The 25,230-nt window shown below is 48.2% G+C and overlaps 1 protein-coding gene across 2 annotated transcripts in view; it reads right to left on the bottom strand.

Moving 5' to 3' along the window:
- TBL1X (transducin beta like 1 X-linked) overlaps positions 1–25,230 on the bottom strand; it is a 238,419-nt gene that overhangs the window by 130,332 nt on the left and 82,857 nt on the right. For both annotated transcript variants that reach the window (XM_043459183.1, XM_043459184.1), the window contains exon 2: positions 12,898–12,971. The gene's annotated coding sequence lies outside the window, so the exon portion shown is untranslated. The remainder of the gene's footprint in view (positions 1–12,897; positions 12,972–25,230) is intronic.

The raw sequence follows: 25,230 nt of genomic DNA, 5'->3' as shown, positions 1-25,230 counted from the left end.
CACAGTTGCAAGTTTCAAATCTGTTACAGCTTTCTTGCATCACGTTGTTGTGGAGACGGATTCTGTTATAACAGGAGGCTTCAATTCTCTGCTGAAGAGGAATTTATCTGACATCTCCCTCTTCCCGTCTCTCTTGTGGCTTTCTTTTCCACAGTTGGCATACAGAGTAATTCACACATTCACAAATATTTAAGGGAAAATCAAATTAAAAAAAAAAAAAAAACCAATAAACTGCCTGGAACCACAACATATTTGCTTCGAGGAATTTTTACATTAAATAAGATGCAAAATCTCGCCCCTGGGGTTTCCAGTTTGCCAGAGAACTTACTTCTGTGAATGATTTCAATCTAACTCCTAGGATAACTGTCTTTGGTACACTTGCTAACACAGCTGCCCCCACTGAAATCCATGGTTTTTTGCAAACAGGATAAAAATGACTTTCACGGAAAAGAAAGCATCGTGGTTTCATTTCTTTTTTTTTTTTTTTCTCTTTCTGTTATTTATTATCCATGCTATCTGTCTGGCAAGCTGTCCTGAGCTTCCTTGGGACGCCAGAGGCTGCGACAGTTCTCAGTATCCTTAGAAGAAACGGCCAATTCAGTTTCCCTCCCGAGGTCGCCTTGCTTGCCAGGTTCGTCTCAGTGCCAAACACGCCCGCGCATCCTGCCTCAGGGGACCACGGAGGACAGGATGCCGCTTGTGTGACCCCACCAACAGAGTCCTTTTCAGCCCAGCATTTCCAGGGCTCCCTTCTGTTCCATCCTCCAGCTGGGGGTGACATACCGCTGGGCTTGGACGCTCACAGGTGTGGCCTATTACTATTGCCATCCATCGTTTTCAGCGCCAGGCCCACCTCCCACTGAAGCATTTTACTTTGGAGTCGAGGGTGCAGAGAAGCCAGTGGGGGGGTATACCACCTCCACTTGGGGTATGTGGACGGTGGGCGGGTGGGGGAAGGTTTACTGTACTCAGCGAACAGTCTGAAGCATCTCATCACAGCCTTAATGAGCAGTGGACCTTCCTCTGTAGTTTTACCCAGAGGATCTGGGGCCCCGATACTGCCAACACCTGCCAGTGCAGGAGATGCGGATTCGATCCCTGGATCGGGAAGATCCCCCTGGAGGAGGGCATGGCAACCCACTCCAGGATTCTTGCCTGGAGAGTCCCCGTGGACAGAGAGGAGCCTGACGGGCTGCTGTCCGCGGAGTTGCAAAAGAGCTGGATGCGACTTAAGAAACTAAACAACCATTGTCAAGGCCGGTTGGCAGAAAAGGCCCTTTCCAGAGGCTGACGATCTTGGACCGTAAGCAAACAAACAGGAAGGGATGAGGACACACCCAGGCCCCCTGACCATCTCCCTACATGCTGGTGGACGGGGTCGGGTTTCCCAGAATTCGATTTGAGAGAAAGCGGCGAACAGCATGGAAGCCGACGCTGGCTCCTCTCACTCAACCCAGAAACGCTCAGAGGCTGATCCGACGAACTTCACCCTCCTAAGTCTGACACTTGGTGGGCAAGCCACACGGAGGGTGGACGCCCTGGTGGACCTGGTGAGCTGGCACCTTCTCTTCATTGGGAAGACGGGGCCGCAGCCATGTCTACTGTATGGAAGGACCAGGTCAGCTTTGGGAAATCTGAAGCAGGGTTTGATCCCCAGTCCAGGAAGAGCCCACATGGCCACAATAATTGAATCTGCAGGCCACAACTGCTATGAGCCCATCCTCTGCAACAACAGAAGCCCCCCGAAATGAGAAGGCTCAACACCAGACCTGGAGCAGCCCCTGATCTCTCTGCAATGATATAAACATAAATCATATGTACATAAGATTATGTATATAATCTTTTTGAATGAACTTCCACACATTTTGTGTGTGTGTGTGCGTGCACGTTTTCATTTTAAAGACCACCGCTTATCAATTTGGCAGCCAACGGGTCACTGGGCCATAGCGATCTCACTTAGCAAACATCCACACCATATCCAGGACGGGAACGTTCACAGCAGCGTGACTGACATTGTCAAACAGCAGAAACAACCCGCGTCCATGAACTGATGAATGGATGGAGAAGATATAGTCTGTTCCTACCTTGTTCATTGGAAGGACTGATGCTGAAGCTGAAACTCCAATACTTTGGTCACCTGATGCGAAGACCTGACTCATTGGAAAAGACCCTGATGCTGGGAAAGATTGAAGGCGGGAGGAGAAGGGGATGATAGAAGAGGAGATGGTTGGATGGCATCACCGACTCAATGGACATGGGTTTGGGTGGACTCTGGGAGTTGGTGATGGACAGGGAGGCCTGGCGTGCTGCGGTTCATGGGGTCAGAAAGAGTCAGACACGACTGAGCAAGTGAACTGAACCATGAAATAGAACGATTCGGCTATAAAAAGGAAGGAAGCCACGGACACAGCCTACGACATATGTGAATCTTGAAAACAATGTGCAAAGTCAGAGATACAAACTCACGAGAAGTCATGCAACATATGATTTACGGAAAACGCCCAGTACAGGCAAATCCACAGAGATACACAACCGGTCTGCAGCTGCGGGGAGGCTGAGGAGAGCAATGGAAAAGTAGGGAGTGACGGCTCTGGGGGGTGGGGTTTCTTTGTGGGGGCACTGATAATACTCCTAAAATTAAACTGTGGCGATGGCCGCATAGCTGCGTGAGTACCCTCTTCTTGCTGCTCAGTCGTGTCCGACTCTTTTGCGACCCCCTAGACTGTAGCCCCGCCAGGCTCCTCCGTCTGTGGGATTCTCCAGGCAAGAATCCTGGAGTGGGTTGCCATTTCCTTCTCCCGGGGAATGGTCCCCACCCAGGGATCAAACCCCCGTCTCCTGTATTGGCAGGGGGGTTCTTTACCACTGAGCCACCTGGGAAGCTTCTTCGGCACCCTACCTGGCTACAGAGAGCCTGGGGTGCAGACGCTCCTCAACCTCCAGTGACTGAACGCATCTGAGAACTTGCTGCAGCCCCTGGGACCCAGAATTTCCCCCCAGTGGGGTTGTGGAGCAAGCCTGGCCCGACCCACGCCCAGGGCTCCTACCGTGAAGGAGCCGTCTCATTCTCTCAAAGGGAGCCCAGTGCAGCAGCATCAGAGAGTCACGACCAAACCCGAGGAGGCACGTTGCAAGAAACGGATCCCCAGCAGGATGATGTATTGTGTGGCAAATCAGGTCACGCCAGCCCTGGCTAGCCACAGCCCGGAATTTCTTGATTCGTATTCAAGAACTCTCTGCCGCGGCAGAGTTCACAGGTCTCGAGAGCCATAAATCCATCTGCTCCCTGCTTATCTCCCTTTCACACGAGATTAATATTCTACCTACATCCTAGGCTAGGCAAAGACAAATAGCTCCAGAACGCAAAGTGACAGTATTCTATGTAAGTAAACACTGTGAAAAGCCTTGGTTGAAAACGTATCTGCAGGTTAACTTCTGTGTTTTAGAGGAATGTATATTTTGGCTTAAAACTCAACATTCAAAAAATGAAGATCACGGCATCCGGTCCCACTGCTTCATGGCAAATAGATGGGGAAACAACAGTGGCAGACTTTATTTTCTTGGGCTCCAAAATCACTGCAGATGGTGACTGCAGCCATGAAATCAAATGACGCTTGCTCCTTGAAAGAAAAGCTATGACCATCCTAGACAGCATATTGGAAAGCAGAAATATTACCTTGCCAACAAAGGTCCGTCTAGTCAAAACTATGGTTTTTCCAACAGTCATGTATGGATGTGAGAGTTGGACTATAAAGAAAGCTGAGCACTTAATAATTGATGCTTTTGAATTGTGGCATTAGAGAAGACTCTTGAGAGTCCCTTGGACTGCAAGGAGATCCAACCAGTCCCTCCTAAAGGAGATTAGTCCTGAATATTCATTGGAAGGACTGATGCTGAAGCTCAAACTCCAATACTTTGGCCACCTGATGAGAAGAGCTGACTCAATGGGAAAGACCCTGATGCTGGGAAAGACTGAAGGCAGAAGGAGAAGGGGACGATAGAGAATGAGATGGTTGGATGGCATCACCGACTCAATGGACATGAGTTTGAGCAAGCTCTGGAGAGTTGGTGATGGACAGGGAGGCCTGGTGTGCTGCAGTCCATGGAGTCGCAAAGAGTCGGACTGAGCGACTGAGCTACTGAACTGAACTGATATTTTGTAAACCAAACACTATGTGGCCACACAGAAAAATGTCTTTAAAGTGGATGGAAAAAATTTTAGAGGTTAGGAAATACCCAGCCATTTATCACTCTGACACGCAATGCCTCCAATTAGAAGTTTGTAAACCAAAGAATAAAGTACCCAATAACGTAATTAATTTAACAAAGAAACTGTAGGCTAAAATGTGAATCACACTTAAAATTAATCAGCAACACTAAAATAAAAACAAAATGTGAACCCAGTAATGTCATTAATTTAACACAGAAACTATAAGTTAAACCGTGAATCATGCTTCAAATTAATCAGTCACATAAACCAGAAAATCCCACAGCCGTGAGGATATGCCTTACCCATGAAGCTTTACTTCAGGTTTATAAAATAAAAGCCATCTGCAGCAGCTTATTTAGTTTAAAAAAAAAACAAAACAAAAACAAGAGATAGCTGTGTGTTTTAAAAGATTCCACCAGAGTACTTTGTTGAGCAAGGTAACTTGCCAGAGAGAATATAAATTTTTTAAGCAGATTTTCAACTATTCCAATGCACTTCTGTCAAGACTCCAAGTCTGCACCCTACAATTTCCACCCCAAAGCAAAACTCAGATCAAATATCTGTGTGGCACGCCTGGCCAAACCAGTATCCCGCTCCAATCCTAGCATGCAGCACTCCAAATGCCCTGCTCACCTGTGACAGATGAACAGAAAACCTCAACATCCATTCTGGGTTCCTACTCGGCAACCGAGTGTCAAAAGAAATTCATTTTAGCTGCTCTGTGTAAAGTTCTAAGCGTATCCAAGTTGAAAGACATCGCTGTGTACCCCTGTCAGCAAACAGCAATTGCTTTAGGATTTTAGTATTGCAATCGCCGTGTCAGGACAGAATCAGATCCCAATATAGAGCACTGATTTTATTTTTTTTTTTGGTAGATGATGTTGGAGTTACGGACCCATTTCACAATCATCAAGAACCCTTTCACATAAAGACTTCATCACGTTGATTGCAAAGTGTCTCACGAGTGTATACACACAGCGCTGGAGTTTACAGTTTCACAGAGAAGGCAAATGAGGTGGGAACAGGAAAGCGGAGTCAGGGGGCAGTAGGGGACATTCACACTTCCCTCTTCGGGGCTGTGGGCAACTCCTAAGGAGGTGGTGCCCCTGGCAGCTCAGTGGTGAAGAATCCGCCTGCCAACACGGGAGACGTGGGTTTGATCCCTGGTCCGGGAAAGATCCCACATGCCACGGGAACTAGGAAGCCTGTGCACCCCAAGTTCCGAAGCCCATGCCCCCGACAGCCAGTGCTCGGAAACTACTGAAGACCCAACACTCTTGAGCCTGAGCTCTGCACCAAGAGAAGCCACCACAGTGACAAGCCCGTGCACTGCAGATTTATAGACAGGAGGCCCCGATCTCTGCCACGAGAAAGCCAGCCCACACAGCATCGGTACTGGAGTGGGTGGCCGTTTCCTTCTCCAGGGGCGATCTTCCCAACCCGGGGATCGAACCCTGGTCTCCCACGTCCCAGGCGGATTCTTTACCAGCTGAGCTACCAGGGAAGCCCAACGGAAGACCCAGCAGAGTTAAACAATAAATGAACAAGTAAAATTATATATTTTTTTACAGACAGCTCAGGAGGAAACCATCTCACTAGAAAACAGCATGGGGGACATGCTGCCCAGCGCAGGGCACAGTTCTGCTAGGCATCCAAACATTTCTTCTGCAGCTCTTTCCCGCGGAGGTCGAATGGAACGAGGCAGGTGGCAAGAACTAACAGAGGCAAAAAAAAAAAAAAGAACTAACAGAGGCTCATCTCAGAAGACAGTTCCTAAATCAGCGGAAGACTGCGTTAAGACACTCGAGGAGGAGTATGAAGATTCTGGAGTTTTCCATGTGAGTACCATCCCATGGACCCCACATGCCTCCTGCCATCACTTTCTAGGTCTAAAGAGTGGTCACAGGCCAGATGTAAAAGGAGCCCCCTGCTTTCTTTCTTTTTTCAAAATTGATGTGTTATTTCTTGGGCTGTGTTGGGCCTTCCTTTGTACCCCCGCCTTGGAAGTGTGGAGTCTTAGCCACAGGACCAGGAGGCAAGTCACAGGACCCAGCTTTAAAAGATTTCTCCATAAATCACTCAACTATCCATCCATGGGGTAAGGGATTAACAAACCACCATACTCACACACACACACACACAATGGAACATTGCTTACCCACAAGAAGGAAAACACAAGCTACACCATCATTAAACTGCAAAGACATTCCCCTGGGAGAACTAAAACAGGCTCAAAAAGGACAAATCTCATGTGATTCCGCTTACGTGTGCGGTGCTTAGAAGTCCCAACAGAGGAGATATTAATACAAAGTGGAACCGTGGGTGCCAGGGGCTGGGGGAGGGGGATAGAGAGTTGTTTCAATGGGTATGTAATGTTAGCTTGGAAAGGTGGAAAAAGTTCTACACGTGGATAGTGGTGATGGATGTACAGGAAGGTGAACATACTTCAGGACAGTGAAAGTCGCTCAGTCGTGTCCGACTCTTTGCCACCCCACGGACAATACAGTCCATGGAATTCCCCAAGCCAGAATACTGGAGTGGGTAGCCTATCCCTTCTCCAGGGGATCTTCCCAACCCAGGGATCGAACCCAGGTCTCCCGAATTGCAGGCAGATTCTTTACCAGCTAAGCCACCAGGGAAGCCCAATGACAGTGAACTGTGCATTCTAAAAATGGTTAAGACAGGAAATAAAACTGTCACCCACTGGGGAAAAATGGTTAGCATGACATATTATATGTTATGCATATTTTATCACTGTAAAACATAATGCTTTGTAAATCTGACTTAAATAGGCATTAAGTGAAGGCATGACCTTTCAGTCATAGCTTTTTGGACTGTAACTTCATCTTAGGATTCCGTTAAAAATTTGCTAATTGTGCACAGGGGTGTCTCATAAAAGCAGGAATGTAGAGGATTCCGCAATTTTTTTTTCCCCCTGGTGGCCTCACAGCACACATTGTGGAATCTATTTCCCAAGCAGGAGTCAAACCTGCGTCCTTGGAAGTGAAAGGACCAAGTCCTAACCACTTGGGACCACCGGGGAACTCCCCACGAGTATTCTAAGTAATAAGACTTAGAATTACTATTGACCATTAAGAAAATTATGCAAACATTTTAATAGACCATACATGACAATGATTCCAACTGAGGCTTATGAATTTATCCGTATGATCACATTGTCAACAATGTATTTCTTCCTGTGTCGAAAAACAAAATTTACGAACAGAAACCCAAGTATATTCATTTCTAAAAGTACAGTCATGTTGAGTATTGGAGTCATCATGCGTGCGTGCATGCCTGCGTGCTCAGTCATGTCCAACTCTGTGACCCCATGGACCATATCCTGCCAGGCTCCTCTCTGTCCAGGGGATTCTCCAGGCAAGAATACTGGGGTGGGTTGCCATGTCCTTCTCCAAGGGATCTTCCCTGACTCAGGGATCAATCCCATGTCTCCTGCTTGGCAGGAAGATGCTTTATCACTGAGCCACCTGGGAAGCCGCAGAGTCATCACAGGAGGACTCAAAGTGTATTACTCCTTATCGCAGAGCTTCAGAGCCAATGCCAATAGTCGCTAACCTACTGTGAAACACGATGAAGGGCAATATTCAATATATGCCAAGTCTGGGGGCAAATCCTAAACCAGCCGAGCTCATCCTACCAACATTTGAAAATGAAAGTAAAAGTCGCTCAGTCGTGTCCGACTCTTTGCGACCCCATGGACTATACAGTCCATGGAATTCTCCAGGCTAGAATACTAGATTCATTTGCCCTTTCCTTCCCCATGGGATCTTCCCAACCCAAGGATCGAACCCAGGCCCCCCGCATTGCGGGCGGATTCTTTACTATCTGAGCCACCAGGGAAGCCCAAGAATACTGGAGTGGGTAACCTCTCCCTTCTCCAGGGGATCTTCCCAACCCAGGAAGCAAACTGGGGTCTCCTGCATTGCAGGTGGATTGTTTACCAACTCAGCTATCAGGGAAGCCCATTTGGAGTCAGGTAATTGTTTGGTGTGTGAGAAGGTGGGAGAGGCTGTCCTGTCCATGGTGGGGTGTTTGGCAATATCCTGAGATGCCGGGATCACCCCGCTCCCATCAAGTCAATCACATATGACAACCAAACATGTCTCTAGACTTTGCCAAGTGTCCCTGGGGCAGGGGAAAAGACTGCCCCCAGTAGAGAACCCCGGTCCTAAACCAAGAAAGAGATCTTCAGGAACCGCCCATGTTCACGAAGAAAACCAAAAGGCAATGCTAAGAAAAACAACACTCTCTGATTTGGTGTTAAGAGTCAGAAGTAGTAACAGATGTCACAAACGAAAGAAACCTGCCGTCACCTTCAGGCCATTTTACAACCAGAATCTACAGCCAATTTCAACAGCTTACTCTTGATTTTTAATTAATCGGAACTCAATGTCCGTTTGTACCTTCCCAGGTGGTTCTAAGCAGTAAAGAACCAGCCTGCCAACGCAGGAGACATAAGAAACATGGGTTCGATCCCTGGGTCAGGAAGATCCCCTGGAGGAGGGCATGGCAACCCACTCCAGTATTCTTGCCTGGAGAATCCCATGGACAGAGGAGCCTGGCGGGCTACAGTCCACAGGTTCGCACACAGCTGGACACGACGGAAGCAAATTAGCAGAGCACAATGTCCATTTGCATCAAGCTCTATCAAGAAAAGACTCACTGGATTCTCAATCCATCCGTTGCGGGCATGCCCCTGCCGACAGCAGGTGTTTTCGTGGCTTCAAGAAGAAAGGAGTGGTTTCTCAAGAGAAAGCGGTTTTTTCCTTGAAAACCTGGAGAGAGAGCATGTCTGTGGGGCTCTACCTCTGTGTTCTGGGGATTCAAGAAGGCAAAGGCTGTCTGGACGAAAAGAACACCGAACAAATCTCAAGCGAAGGTTGGAAGCAAGGGCTGAATCGCGCTGTCAAACAGGACCTCATCACACACTTTTCATCAGCGGGAGACCTCAGGAAATGAAACTGCGCTCCACCATTATCCAAGTGGAATTCATGTCTTCAAATCAACCAGTTACGGTTGCCAGGGCACCTGGATGCTTTATGGCTTCTGGTAAGACAAATGAGTAACACCCTACATCTAGCCCATGGCACCCCAAGCCTGCCGAACAATACCCACGTTCCAACCGGGGCCACTGCCCGAACAGCCCCTTCATACAAAAAACCCCTGCAACCGGGTTGGTCGCTAACACGGCGGACCGTCCAGATGAGATTCACAAAACACGCTGTTTCGCCCCTGCTACAGTGTCTGGTTCTAACCATCAACAATTCTACCAGGAATGTCTCCAGGCTCCAGGTAATCACCTGTCTCAGCGTCATGGCTAATTCTAAATGCAGTCCTTTGAGCCCTTTTAGGATTTTACGAACAGAAAAGAGTTGCTGAGAACGGGCCACCCTTCCCCTTATACTAGGAAACACCCCACCCCAACGGACCAGTTCCAAATTGGGAAAGGAGTACATCAAGGCTGTATATTGTCATCTTCCTTATTTAACTTATATGCAGAATACAGCCGAAGTTATGACCAACCTAGACACCATATGAAAAAGCAGAGACATTACTTGGTCAACAAAGGTCCATCTAGTCAAGGCTATGGTTTTTCCAGTGGTCATGTATGGATGCGAGAGTTGGACCATACAGAAAGCTGAGCACTGAAGAAGTAATGCTTTTGGACTGTGGTGTTGGAGAAGACTCCTGAGAGTCCCTTGGACTGCAAGGAGATCCAACCAGTCCATCCTAAAGGAGATCAGTCCTGAATATCCACTGGAAAGACTGATGCTGAAGCTGAAGCTCCAACACTTTGGCCACCTAACACAAAGAACTGATTCCTTAGAAAAGACCCTGATGCTGGGTAAGACTGAAGGCAAGAGGAGAAGGGGACAACAGAGGATGAGATGGTTGGATGGCATCAGTGACTCGATGGACATGAGTTTGAGCAAGGTCTGGGAGATGGTGAAGGACAGGGAAGCCTGGAGTCCGTGGGGTCTCAAAGAGTCGGACACAACCGAGCAACTGAACAACATCACGTGAAATGCCACGCTGGATGAAGCACAAGCTGGAATCAAGATTGCAGGGAGAAATAGCCACAAGCTGGAATCAAGATGGCGGGGAGAAATATCCACAACCTCAGACAGGCAGATGATACCACCCTAACGGCAGAAAGATCATTCTTGAAAGGACAAAATTACAGAGCCGGAGATGTCAGTGGCTGCCAGGAGCCACAGAGGGTGATCATGCCATGGGGGCACGCAGGGGTTTTCCTGTGTGGATGGAACGGTTTCTGGGTCCGATTATGGAGGGGGTTGCTTAAAGCTCCACATATGATTATAGCTCACACACTGTCCACATGCACGCATGCACACACACCAAAACTGCTAAAATATAGACCAGGGCTGCATCTGTGCAAAACTTGCGGATGTCAGGTTCCTACTTTTGATAACATAGTATCTTCACCGAAAGATGTTACCACCAGGGAAGGCGGGGGAGGGTGCCCTAGACCTCCATTTGCTATTTTTTTTGCTTCCCGGGTGGCGCCAGTCGTAAAGAACCTGCTTGCCAATGCAGGAGGTGTAAGAGACTGTGGTTTCAGTCCCTGGGTCGGGAAGATTCCCTGGAGGAGGGCGTGGGCAATTCCCTCCAGTGAGAATCCCATGGACAGAGGAGCCTGGTGGGCTAGCTACAGTTCACGGCGTCGCAAAGCGTCGGACACCACTGAAGCACCTGAGCACGCACGCACAAGCTATTTTTGCCACGTCTTGTGAGTCTGATGTCATTTCAACATAGAAATCGTCAAAAGTAACAGTGTCTCAGTGATGAACAGATAGACCAAACGTGGGCTCTTCATCCAACAGAATGGGGTCTGGAAATCAAAAGGAATGCAACAACGCGGGTGAACCTTGAAAACGGTACACCTGCCACGAAGCGCACACACACTCCGTGATTTCATTTGCTCGAAACATCCAGAATGAACAAATCCAGAGATGTTGACCATCGACGGGTGGTTGACTGGGTACTGCGGGAGGCCTGAACAAGGAGTGAGTTCTCATGGGTCCATGGGAATCTTTGGGGAGCAAGGAAATGGTTTAGAATCAGTTGTGGCGATGGTTGCGGAACTCTGAATATTCTAGAAACCACCCAAGCGTACACTCTGAAAGGGCAAGTTGTCAGCTATGTGAATAACAACGCGATTAAGTTGTTAACAAGCTACAGCCATGTCTGGCACACAAGTTGTTACATAAGTATTTTGCCATGATTTACTGTTTTTTCTTCACCCCAGGGGAGCCGAGGGTGGTTGGTTCAAAAGGTTACCTAGGATATTCTTTCAAATTACTCTGGGCATGTGACCCCAGGTGTGTCTAGGTAAACGGAGATAGCTCTGATGCTGAGAATCAGACCCCTTTGGGCACTGTGCAGGCAGGGTTAACGTCAGGGTCCTTGCCTCTTCCTTAGGGAAGCCTCGCGTGCTGCGGCCCATGGGATCGCAAAGGGCTGGACACGACTGAACGACTAAACAACAATAACCCCCCATCACTCCCCTGCATTCCACCAGACTGGCTTATCAACTTTTCCCTTTAAAGGAAAAAAAAAATCTTTCTCACTGCTTGTTCCTCACCTTTGCCCACAGAGTCCCCCATCTAGAACGTGTATCTTCACTGTGCATTGAGATCCCAAGCGCCACCAAAGCCAGCCCACGTCTCCCCTTCAAGATGAGGGTCCAGCCTTCCTCAGCGGCTGCAAGGCAGGTTAGTAGATCCTTCCTGGGAATTCCCACAGCAGGAGACGTCGGCACCGTCCATGGGACACCCAGAGACCAGAGACCCAGACACCATGCCACGGCTTTCTAAGACCTGTAACGCCATCCCCCAAAACACGAGAGACCTCTCACTTAATCTCCGCACACTCCAGAAGTAGTACTCCAGAAGTAAGATTCAAAGAACGGTCATCCCAGAAACAGAAGACTTTCATACAAAGGGGTCTTGAAAAGGAAGTTCTTGATTTGGGTGAGACCCGGGCCTTGCTGTAAGCTGGGTGAAATTCAGCAGCCAAGATGATGGCTCCAGACCCCAGAGGTCCCCGTCCTAGGAACCCTGTCTGAGTCTCTGTGCCCTCATGAGAGTCCACGTGGGGCTCAGACGGAAGGAAAACGCCTCCCCAGGTGCCCCCAGCACAGGCCACGTGGCCTCACGATGCTGCCCGGCAAGGTGTTTATGGAAAGTTCTGCCTGGACCACAAACTAGGCCGTGGATGTCTGTCTTTTCCAAACATGTACAAGACAAGCATCAAAAAAAAAACAAACAAAAAAAAAAACCACTTCTGTTTCTCATAAATCAGCCATCCGAGGGAAAATAAGTACCTGAAATGTTCACAGGAATGTGAAACCATGAAAGAAATGATGTTTCTTGCAAAAGCACAGAATAACCATCTCCATCTCTCTTTCCTAAAATTTCTGACTTCCCAAACGTTCCGTGAAACAGGAGTTTGTTACGAAGTGCCAACACAGATAGATACACAGCATGTTTTGATTACCAAATCATTACAAAACATCTTGAGAAATTACTGTTTCTGGTACATACAGCCAATAAGTAACAGTTAATTTTTTAAAAAACACGGACCAGTTGACAGGATACTTCATAATGGAATAAGAAATGAATCCATTTTACAATTTTACTTACTCAGAGACAAATGTAGGCAAATCTCGTTTTCCTTCTGGGGTTTATTTTTAAGCCTGTTTTCTGTCTTCGGTTACCTGTCAACAAAAGAACATCCAAAATGAGGCCAAAAATAAAAAAAAAAAAGTCAATGAAACCCACTCCAGTATTCTTGCTTGGGAAACCCCACAGACAGAGGAGCCTGATGGGTTACAGCCCCTGGGGTCTCAAAAGAGTTGGACACGATTTAGCAACTAAACAACAACAAACTGTACTTTATCACACTGAGTATTTTTTAACATTTTTTTTAAATGCAGTAAATATTACAATAGAATCCGGAAAATAGATCCTGGTGAATTCAATAAAAATGACCAGATCTCCCTTGTGGCCGTTCAAAAGAAAAAAGTCAACAAAAACATCTCGACTACATTCTCGACCGTTCAAAGACTTCGGCAGACTTCTGAAGCAGGAGGGGTCTTAGGAAGCTGAAACACTAACAGTGGACAACCACCGTCGGTGAAATTCAGTCTTTTTTCTCTGTGCAAATCATACAGTGAGCCTGTTCACATGAAATCTGTTCAAAGCTCTCAAACTAGCAATGATCACCTCACTAGATACTCCAACCACCCCAACACACGAGACACACCTCACTCATCTCTGCACACTCCACAATACTCCAGAAGGAGGAGATTCAAAGAACGGTCGCCTAGCCAGCTAGAGCATCTCGCCAGCTCTCACGGTTCTCTAAGCACCCGAAAACACACTAAATGAGAAACACAGGTTATTTCTCGCTCGATTCGATGCAACACGGCACATTCTCACGGAGAAGTCCACGTCCAGCCGTGTGGAAAGTGCAAACGCCGCTCGGCGATGCTCTTGTTGGGATCAGGGAACACTTGATGTCTGCAGTTGTGGGACACATAAGTATCCGGACGGTGAGAAGAGGGGTGATCTCAGTGAGTACACAGCGGTGACAACAAATGAGTAAGAAAATGCACAAAAGCCCACGCAAGAGAAGTGAGGACACTCGAACTGGGGAGCAGTGACCTTCGGACACGGAGCTGAGCTTGCACTGGGGGCTGAGTCGGGGCACCGTGAGGAGGGAGCCCTTGGACGCGCGCGAAAGCAGGCCACGAGCACAAATGTCCAGTGGCGACGGCAACCTGGGAGATGGAGACACGTGGAGGAGGGGCCGGGTGATGGTGCTGCAGAAGTGAGCGACAGAGGATCCTGGGCCACAGAGGACTCTGCCCGCCTCGCAAAGGAGTCCGACTCCTCCTCTTTGATCTCTCTTCATTGGCACCAGGCTCAAAGAGAAAAGAAAATCTGACCATCCTCCCATTTGAAAAAAAAAAAAAACCCTCAGGGCTCCCATCATTCTCAGGACAAAAGGCTTAGAGAAGCTCTCGCCCAGCAGAGGAACACAGGTCAGCTCGCAAAGAGCCGGCGGGGAATACACAGGTGGAGAGAAGATGCATGGAGTCCGCGGTGTCCTGGAGATGAGACCCGGGGGACGCACGGGTCAGCGCCTGTGTGCTGGGGGCGGGGTGCAGAAGCAGTAAGGATGCCTTCCAGGTTCAGAGCTCAAGCAAAACGTGGGATATCAGAGTGCAGGAGAGAGCAAAAGCTTTTGAAGGTGTGAACTTTTATTGAAACTCCTGCTCTCCGAGCGGGTTCTTAACTAGGTGATCGCACACGTCTGACTGGGTGGCAGAGGTCACAGCCCCAGAGTTAGGTCTGTGTAACCACTGGGCTTCCCTAGTGGCTCAGACGGCAAAGCGTCTGCCTACAATGTGGAGAGACCCGGGTTCGATCCCTGGGTAGGGAGGATTTCCCTGGAGAAGGGAATGGCAACCCACTCCAGTATTCTTGCCTGGAAAATCCCATGGATGGAGGAGCCTGGTGGGCTACAGTCCATGGGTTGCAAAGAGTCGGACAACTGAGCAACTTTGCTTCAATTCACTTTACTTCAACCGTGACCCCTGAAGCTGTGGCCCTGGCTGGGATGCACCTGGGGTGGGATTTCTCATCCTCAGCAGTGCTGGCCTTCGGACCAGACCACTCTACGCAGTCCAGGTGGTGCTCGTGGTAAAGCCACCTGCCAATGCACAGGATGTTAACAGATGCAGGTTCGATCCCTGGGTCGGGAAGATGCCCTTGGGGAGGGCATGGCAACCCACTCCAGCATTCTTGTCTGGAGGATGCCATGGACAGAGGAGCCTGGTAGGCTACAGTCCATGGGGTCGCAAGGAGTCGGACACAACTGAAGCAACTCAGCACACGTGCATGCATTCTCTGGGGTGGGGGGTGGGGCTGTGCTTCCCGAAAAAGGGTACTAAACAGTATTTGGGGCCCTACCCACTTGACGCCAGAGGAATCCTGCCATCCAGGCAGGCTGTGACAAGCAAACTGACCCAGAGTTCAGTGTCCCCTGGACAGCACGGTCACCCCGCTGAGATGATCTCAAGATTATCACACTAAGCCTTCCCAAGTGGCACCAGTGGTAAAGAATCTGCCCGCAGGAGATGCAAGAGACCTGGGTTTGGTCCCTGGGTTGGGAAGATCCCCCTGGAGGAGGGCATGGCCACCCAGGCCAGTGTTCCTGCCTGGAGCATCCCATGGACAGAGGAGCCTGGTGGGCTACAGTCCATGGGGTGGCAGAGAGTCAGACACGACTGAAGTTAAGTGATATCACGGGGAATTACAATATCTTTCTCATAACCGATCACGAGAAAGAATTTGATAAAGAATCGATTCGATGGTATGTCTATAAAAGTAAAGGCCACCACTGAGCCCAGAGAAGGAGGATCTGGCCAGGGAGACAGAGAAAGAAGAATGCAGCAAGGCGGGTTGAAAAACCATGACATCAGACAGCTGCCGCTCAAGGTTATCAGGGGCAGACTAGCAAATAACGGCCGCTGAGTCGGAGGACCGGGGGGGGGGGGACCTGTGGCGGACGGGATGACAAGGACGGACACACGCCGTCTTCTCTGCACCTGCTCCCTGCATGGAAGAAACCTAGGGAGACTTCATGGAGGCGGCGGCCATCCCTTGCAGCAAGAAGTCAGGTGAAGAGGAAGGTAAAGCGGCTGCCACGTGAGCAGTATGGGAGGCCAACGGATGGGCGCAAGCAGAGGGCATGGAAGTTTCCCAAAATGTCGGGGTATGGGGGGGTGCTCGGGAACAAGGATGCTGAGAGCAGAGTACGGGAGGGCTGGTTGGTGGGGGAGAAAAGGGTGCCCCACCCAGCACAGGGAAGAGACCCCTCTCTCCCCCACCGCCCGACCAGCGTGGACCAACCTCAGTCTCGGGGCTACCCAGTCTAAGAACAGCTGTTAGTGGTGGTGCATGCTGGCTCCAGGGCCGCCCAACGCCCAGAGCCGGGAGAGCAGGGGACCACTTCCGTTCAGTGGCTCAGTCGAGTCCAGCTCTTTGCAGACCCCGTGGACTGCAACACGCCAGGCTTCCCTGTCCATCACCAACTCCCGGAGCTCGCGCAAGCTCCTGTCCATCGAGTCGATGATGCCATCCAAGCATCTCATCCTCTGTCGTCCCCTTCTCCTCCCGCCTTCCATCTTTCTCAGACTCAGGGGCTTTTCCAAGGAGTCAGCTCTTTGCATCGGGTGGCCAAAGGATTGGAGCTTCAGCAGGGGACCAGAGCCAAGCCGTTTTCTGACTTGCTCTCAAACCATCCCGAATCCCCCTACCCCTCGAAGGAACACATCTGGACCATCAGGAATTGGGGTTAATGGGCACTTCATGAACTTCCAGTCTTGCTCTTTTCTTCCCCCTCAACGTGTTGTCTAAGCTTACATGGAAGGGCCCACCCTCTTCGCAGACAGTGCCCAGAACCCTTAACTTATCAGTTTCAGTTCAGCCGCTCAGTCGTGTCGGACTCTTTGTGACCCAATGGACTGCAGCATGCCAGGCCTCCCTGCCCATCACCAACTCCCGGAGTTTACTCAAACTCAAGTCCATTGAGTCTGTGATGCCATCCAACCATCTCATCCTCTGTCGTCCCCTTCTCCTCCTCCCCTCAATCTTTCCCAGCATCAGGGTCTTTTCAAATGAGTCAGCTCTTTGCATCAGGTGGCCAAAGTATTGGAGTTTCAGCTTCAACATCAGTCCTTTCAATGAACACCCAGGATTGATTTTTAGAATGGACTGGCTGGATCTCCTTTTGTCCAAGGGATAACTCTATCAAACGGCTGACAAAAGGTGCCCCATGCACAATCCACTCCACTGTTCCATTCTGTCTTCCTTCCACCAAACTACTATGCACATATATTTAATTAAAACAAAAAGAAAAGAAGAAGTTTTTTAAAAAAAGGGAGAGACAGAAACAGACTTACAAGCCTCACTTTGCTCCTAATTAATTATAAAGAAACTCTCTCCAGACCAGAGACTCCTCAGCTGTGAAATGAGGGTATTAAATTATTTATGAGGTTTCACCCACATCAAAAAGGAAAATCGGAGGAACCATTTTCCTGTTGACTTCCTTGCTAAATTCTAAGGGAAAACGCCTTGCAGGGAAATGCACCAAGAATTTGCGAAGGGATTGCTTTGGGAGGACTTGGGGTGGGGGGTGGGGGAGAAAGGGTGCGGGGCAGAGGAATTCATCTGTGTTCCACACGCACCTGAGCACAGAAATATATCCAAAGCAAGTTTTTTTTCCTCCCCCCTCCCCCCGAAGTTGCCATAATGATTAACATGTTCACCCTGGAGAAACTCAAGTTGTACCATCATGAAAAAAAAATGCGAAAAATCTAAAATATGTTTTCCGAAGCCATGGAGCATGTCACAGGAGCTGCAGTTTCCTCCCGAGTCCTCCTCTTTTTTTTTTTTTTTTTTAAAAGAGAGCCCGGAATCAACCCAGCTAAGACACATTCCGGCGGGAGGGGTCTCACTGCCAGAGAATTCGAACCACTTCATTTGCTATGTACTTGAAGAGTTCAGGTTCTGTATGATGAAGCTGTTGTTTCCTGCACTATCAATACCGGCCAGGGCTTTTTATATATTCGGATGATTCAGTCCATATTAGATTTTTTTTTAATTTACTTTTAATTGGAGGATAAATGCTTTTCAATCCTATGTATATGTATGTCTCCTCCGTCCTGAATCTCCTTCTCGTCCCCTTACCCCACCCCAACCGTCTAGGTCATCACAGAACAAGCAAGAGAGCTGGGCTTCCTGGGCACCTTCCCACTGGCTAGTTATTTTACCAGTGAAAGCGAAAAGTGAAAGTCGTTCAGCCGTGTCCGACTCCTTGCAACCCCACGGACTTGCCCAGTCCAATGGACTTTTCCAGGCCAGAATACTGGAGTGGGTAGCCTTTCCCTTCTCCAGGGGAAATCTTCCCGACCCAGGGATCGAACCTGGGTCTCCCGCGTTGCAGGCAGACGCTTTACCATCTGAGCCACGAAGCCCTAGATTCCATATACACGCCTTAATACACAACATTCATTTTTTCTCCTTCTCAGCAACTTCCCTCTGAATAACACGCTCTAGGTACAGTCACCTCAGTAGAAACGTCAGTTCAGTTCAGTCACTCAGTCGTGTCCGCCTCTCGGTGACCCCGTAGACCACAGCACGCCAGGCCCCCCTGACCATCACCAACTCCCGGAGCTCGCTCAAACTCAGGTCCATCGAGTCACTAGAACCCACCAGATGGTTATCCTTTAAATTTGTGCTTTCTCCAACGACATTAATTGTGTCCCCCGCCCTCCCCTCCCCCAGCCACCGTCAATGGACACTGGGCCGTGTCTGGAAACATTTCCAGTCCTCAGGACTCCGGGAAGAATGTTACTGGCATCGAGTGAGGCCAGAGATGCTGCTAAAGCTCCTACAACACATGGAACAAGCTCCCTTCATAAACAGCTGGTAATATCTGGCTCAAATACCAATATGACCACGGCTGACAAATCCTCATTTGGACCATACTAAAATTTCTCAAAACAAACAAACAAAAAAGTATTTATTTAGTGGTGCCAGGTCTTAGTCATAGCATGCAGGCTCTTTAGTTATGGCATGTGGGATCTATCTAGTTCCTGAACGGAGATTTAACCCTGGCCTCCCTGCACTGTGAACAAGGTGTCTTAGTCACTGGACCACTGGGCAAGTCCCCATACTAACACATCTATAATTCTGCAGAAGGCATACTGTGTATCATTTTTATTCTTTTCCAAGTAACATAATACATACACTACAGGTGAGGCAAGACCTCTCAACTTAGCTGCAAGCTTTCCAGCATCATCTATCCCTCAATTCTGCTCTCCAAAGCAACCACATTCAAATCACAGAACTGCTTCTACAATTGGCAATATTCCTTGGTATGGACTCGCATGATTCTAAAGAAGCTGCTTTACAATATACCCTATCAACTTTAGAGATCGCTTACTTGGTTTTCTCATGTATGGATGAAGATTTTGGTTTTGTAAACTCTGCTTACTCATTGGAAGAAAAGTTATGACCAAACTAGACAGCATATTAAAAAGCAGAGACATTACTTTGCCAACAAAGGTCCGTCTAGTCAAGACTATGGTTTTTCCAGTAGTTGTGCATGGATGTGCGAGTGGGACTAAAAAGAAAGTTGAGCGCAGAAGAATGGATGCTTTTGAACTGTGGTGTTGGAGAAGACTCTTCAGAGTCCCTTGGACTGCAAGGAGATCCAACCAGTCCATCCTAAAGGAAATCAGTTCTGAATATTCATTGGAAGGATTGACGTTGAAGCTGAAACTCCAATCCTTTGGCCACCTGATGCGAAGACCTGACTCACTGGAAAAGACCCTGATGCTGGGAAAGAGTGAAGGCAGGAGGAGAAGGGGACGACAGAGGATGAGATGGTTGGATGGCATCACCGACTCGATGGACATGAGTTTGGGTAAGCCCTGGGAGTTGGTGATGGATGGGGAGGCCTGGCGTGCTGCAGTCCATGAGGTCGCAAAGAGTCCGACAGGACTGAGGGACTGAACTAACTGAACTGAAATTCCCACCACCCATCCTGGCTTACCCTCCCACAGTTTTCCAAAACTGTAACTATGTTTTGGTTACATATAAAGTCTACACATGCTATTTTGACAGTGGAATAGACACAGTCAAGCAAGCAAGCAGTAGGGTTATGATGCCTTTCTCAGTCTAACTCTCTCATCTTCCTGGTATGATTTGGCTGCCTCTGTTTTTCTTCGATAATTCCCCCAACAACCCTCCACTGTCTTCCAATCTTTCACTCAGATACCCTGGCAGTTCTATGTTCATCCCAAACATCAGTCTCCTGCCCCCTCCCAAATATATACGTACCAGACCTTTTTCCTGAAATTTCTGAACTCTGCTCCAGCCTGTACTTGTCAGAGTGAAATCTGCTGAGACCAGATGCCCCAAGATCACACCACCAGCATCCTGACAATTCCTTCCGCCTCTTTCTGTCTCAGGGACCCCAAGTCTCCCCCCTTTCTTGGTTTACTGTCTCCTTTCGATGGAACACATTCTCTAGCAGCTTCCTGAGAGAAGTGATATATGAAAGCTAAAAGCCTGCTGATATCCTGAGTGTGGACAAACCTCTTTATGCTACTCTGATTTAACAACTCGTGAGGGACTGACTTCAAAAATCTGAGTAAAAATAAATTTTCATAGAATTCTAAGCTCAGTCTAATCTGAGTGAAAATAAATTTTCATAGAATTCTAAGCTCAATTCTAACCTCAGTTTTCCGACTTAAGAAATATGATGTCATTCTGATTCCAGGTCCTTCCTATGTCTCTTTTCCATCCAAAAAAAAAGTGCTTAGACACTGCCTTTATCCCTGATTTTCTACAATGAAATGCTGATGAGATTTCAAGTTGTAATTTTTGATATGCTCAATTTCTATTCTCTGTTCTAGTCATCTGGTTTGAAATTTCTGTCTTCTTCAGATTGGAGATTCCCTTCCCTCCCCCACCCACCCCCCCTCTGTTTCCATGGAATACTTATTAGGCAAAATCTGAATAACCACCTCTCATCTGTCTGACAAAACTTCTTGCACTGTATCTTTGCTGCCCAGTAAGGTATTCATTTATTTCCTATCTGAGAAGTAAAGGGCTTCCCTGCTAGCTCAGCTGGTAAAGAATCCACCAGAAATGCAGGAGATCCCAGTTCGATTCCTGGGTCGGGAGGTTCCCCTGGAGAAGGGGATAGGCTACCCACTCCAGTATTCTGGGGCTTCCCTGTTGCCTCGGCTGGTAAAGAATCCATCTGCAATGCGGGAGGACCTGGGTTCGATCCCTGGGTTGGGAAGATCCCCTGCAGAAGGGAATCCCACTCCAATATTCTGGCCTGGAGAATTCCACAGACTATAGAGTCCACGGGGTCGCAAAGAGTCAGACACAGATGAGCGATTTTCACTGGGAAGTAAGGGCTTCCCAGGTGGCGTCAGTAGTAAAGAATCTGCCTGTCGATGCACGAGATGAAAGAGACCTGGGTTCTGTCCCTGGGTTGGGAAGATCCTCTGTCGTAGGAAATGCCAACCCACTCCCGTATTCTTGCCTGGAAAATTCCATGGGCAGAGGAGCCTAGCAGGCCACAGTCCAGGGGCTCACAAAGAGTCAGACACACAAGTAAGGGTATTCATTTAGCCACGTGTGACTACTGAGCAGTTAAAAAGTGCACAGTACAACTGAGGAATTGACTTTAATCGCATTTGTTTTTCATTAAGTTTAAAGAGTCACACATGGCCGGGGGCTACCAGGTGTGACCCCATATCACCCCACAAATCTAAAGATGACGACCAAGCGGCAAAAAAGGCAACCAAGGAAGGTCAGTGCCTTTAGCATCGACCCTAAGATGATATTAAACACGGAAGAAAACAGTGAGAGCGATTTCTAAATCCCCTCCGGTTACTATTTCCAGCATTGAGGTCCCAGGATGTAATTCCTTCGGGTCTCCTTCCTCGGAAGAGTTGGAGGACCTTTTAGCATGATGTCAGACAAGCGAAACAGCATCTGCCCCTAAGACGACGTTTTATTATACCTGGTGTGTAAACAGGGCAGCCAAGGGTCCTCTCTCTCCTGGGGGGGGAGATAGGAAATCAAAGTGGCTCAGTTGTGTCCAGCTCTTTGCGACCCCGTGGACTGTAGCCCCGCCAGGCTGCTCTGTCCATGGGATTCTCCAGGCAAGAAGACCGGAGTGGGTAGCCGTTCCCTTCTCCAGGAGACTTTCCCAGACCAGGTCTCCCGCATTACAGGCGGATTCCTTACCATCTGAGCTACCAGGGAAGCCCAGGTCGCCTCCGTATTTCGAAGAGAAATCTGATATCGTACTCACAGCATCACAGCATAAAGTAGATGCGAAACATTAGAAATAATAAAACACAAGGGACAGAAAACAGGTAAGTTGCAGATGGCAACTTCTTAGAATGCTACCCCTGATGGCCGTCATGGAGCCCTGATCTCAGCACACTTGGCAATGAACACGGTCCTCTACAGGTGTTCTAGCAAAAAAACACTGCTTCTGCGTGACGGGTGCTCCCGGGGACAGAAACTAGAGCAGCTAGCAAAGGCCTTCTCTGTGCCTTCATTCATTCACTCATTCAACAAACGGCACAAATATCACAAACTGGCATCCATCTATGATCAGTACACAGAGACAGAAACCAGAGCAATATCAAACCGGACAAACCGCCACAAAGATGCCCAGCGTCTTGTTTCGTCAGAACCACTGGGCACCACTTTATTAAAGTTCAGAACAGAACATAGCTGGCAGGCCACAACTGTGCCTTTACAACAAAGAGGAGGATCGCCATGCAAAGACAACTCACTCTTCTTATTTCAACTCTGAACACACACAACCATACGAGTGAAGTGAAAGTCGCTCAGTCGCGTCCAACGCTCTGCGACCCCATGGACTGTACCCTGCCAGGGTCCTCTGTCCGTGGGATTCTCCAGGCAAGAACAGTGGAGTGGGCTGCCATTTCCTTCTCCAGGGCATCTTCCCGACCCAGGGACAGAACCCGTCTCCTGCATTGCAGGCAGACTCTTTACCGACTGAACTACAAGGCAAGCCCTTGTAGCTAGCACTTGTACTCCAGGCAAAGGGAAATAAAGATTCAGGGAACACCATTCATTTTAAATTTAAGGATCAACGGGGAAACACATTTTCTTCATCTGCTCTTCTGGTAAGTCATTTAATATGCACTCCGTCCCGCAAAGTGACGTTTTATTATGCTTGTAGATTTTTTTGCAAGTGTTAAAAGTATGAGTTATTCACGTGAGGACACCAACCAAGACATTTATATAAACTTGATTTCTTCCTCAATGCATGATGACGCTAATAACCAGTATTTCATGCTTGTAGAACTGGCAAAATCAATACCTGAAAGCCTGTACAGACATATATGAGCGCGTATATATTGATATACAGACACATGCATCATTTGCCTCATTGGAAGGACTGACGCTGAGGCCGAAGCTCCAATACTTTGGGCACCTGATGCGAAGAACTGACTCACTGGAAAAGACCCTGATGCTGGGAAAGATTGAGGGCAGGAGGAGAAGGGGACGACAGAGGATGAGATGGTTGGATGGCATCACCGACTCAACGGACATGAGTTTGAGTAAGCCCCGGGAGTTGGTGACGGACAGGGAGGCCTGACGTGCTGCAGTCCATGGGGTCGCAAAGAGTCGGACACGACTGAGCGACTGAACAACAACAAAACACATGTCACACGTGACAAATGAAAAATGCTTTCCCAACTCACACCACGATAGGCCAAATAAATTTCACACGGAGAGACTAAGACGGGACTTGTCACCCAAAAATATAGTATGAGACAGGTAATAGAACATGATGCAAGTGGTCTGCTAATTACATAAGCCATCCAGAGCTACTATCAACAGAAAAAAAAAAAAAAAAGAAAAAACAGGCCCACAGCAAATTTTAATAAGCTATCTACCACTCGCACAGAATTTGTGGCCAGGCAATTTGATTCAGTGGCGTGAAATTTTATTTAACGAGAGAAAACCAACCACAGCACTTAGAGAGGATATATTCAGGCATTAGGATAACATGATCTTTTTCTTGTTCAGCAAACTGCCCATCAACAGCCACTGCGATCTCTCTACAAAGAGACCACACCGAAGGATAAAAATAACCTCCAGGTGACACAGCAGTTTCTGGTTTACAGATGACACCGTGAGTGCACCACTGGGAACAAAACAATCCTCATTAATCTTCTCCTCGTCTCCCAAAGCACTCCCTCCACATTTGGCAATGAGCATTAAGAGAACGTTTTTTTTTTCTCCCCCCCTGATGCGGACCATTTTTAAGGCTTGACTGAATTTGTGACAACATTGCTTCTCACTTCTGTTTTCGTTTCTAAGCAGTTCAATGTAATTATCCAGCACAGTACACGTTATCTACTCGCTGAAATCGTCATAAAAGTTTCTGAGCACCATCTGGCGCCGGCGTTCACGTTTCCGTGAGGTGCACACACTTCCTACTACCTCCCCGCCTCACCTGGAAAGCTCACCAGTAAGGGCCCTCAATTTTGTTTAACGACACACCTCTAAGAAAATGCCTCTGGGGATTAAATTCGACTCTGTGCTTACATAGACACGTCAGAATCTAGGACACCAATGGCAACGATCAGCTCATTCAAGAACACTGTCTTAAAACACAGGTATGCACACACACACACATCTTCCCATTCACAGATCTAAGTTGTTCTGCAAATGTCACCTCCGTATTTGGGACATCAGAAAGATATCCCAAGTAACGGATGGAGAAAGTAGCATAGATATATATATATATACACACTACCGTGTATAAAACGGATCGCTGATGACGAAGTGCTGTGTAACATGGGGGAGCCCAGCCAAGGACCCTCTGATGACCTGGCGGGTTGGGATGGCAGAGTGGAAGCAGATTCCAGAGGGAAGGGATATAAGGATAATTAACACATATTAAAATGTTAATTGATAATGATTAATATTACTAATAATTAATAATAAATATTTGTGCTGTTGTATGGCAGAAACCATCGCCACATTATAAAGCAACTTTCCTCCAATTAAAAAATTAACTAAAAAACAAAAAACCTCACCCGGGACTTCCCTAGTCCAGGTCCAGTGGCTAAGACTCCCCACTCCCAACGTAGGGGTTCCCAGGTGTCATCCCTGGTCAGGGAACTAGACCCCACAGGCTGCAACCAAAGACCCTGCAGTCAGCAAGAAAGATCCCCCTCACGCCACAACGAAGACCCAACGTGGCCAAATCAATTAAGAATGAAAGCATCCGACGCTCTCACAGAAACGCACCGGAGCTTCGGCATTCTAGAAGCAAGCTGGAGAACTTCCCAGAAGGCAGAGACCCAAAGGAGGCAACGTCCCCAT

Source organism: Cervus canadensis, chromosome X (genome assembly GCF_019320065.1).
Source record: "Cervus canadensis isolate Bull #8, Minnesota chromosome X, ASM1932006v1, whole genome shotgun sequence".
In the NCBI taxonomy this organism is placed as follows: Eukaryota; Metazoa; Chordata; class Mammalia; order Artiodactyla; family Cervidae; genus Cervus; species Cervus canadensis.
This window is presented reverse-complemented; position numbering and strand designations above follow the sequence as displayed.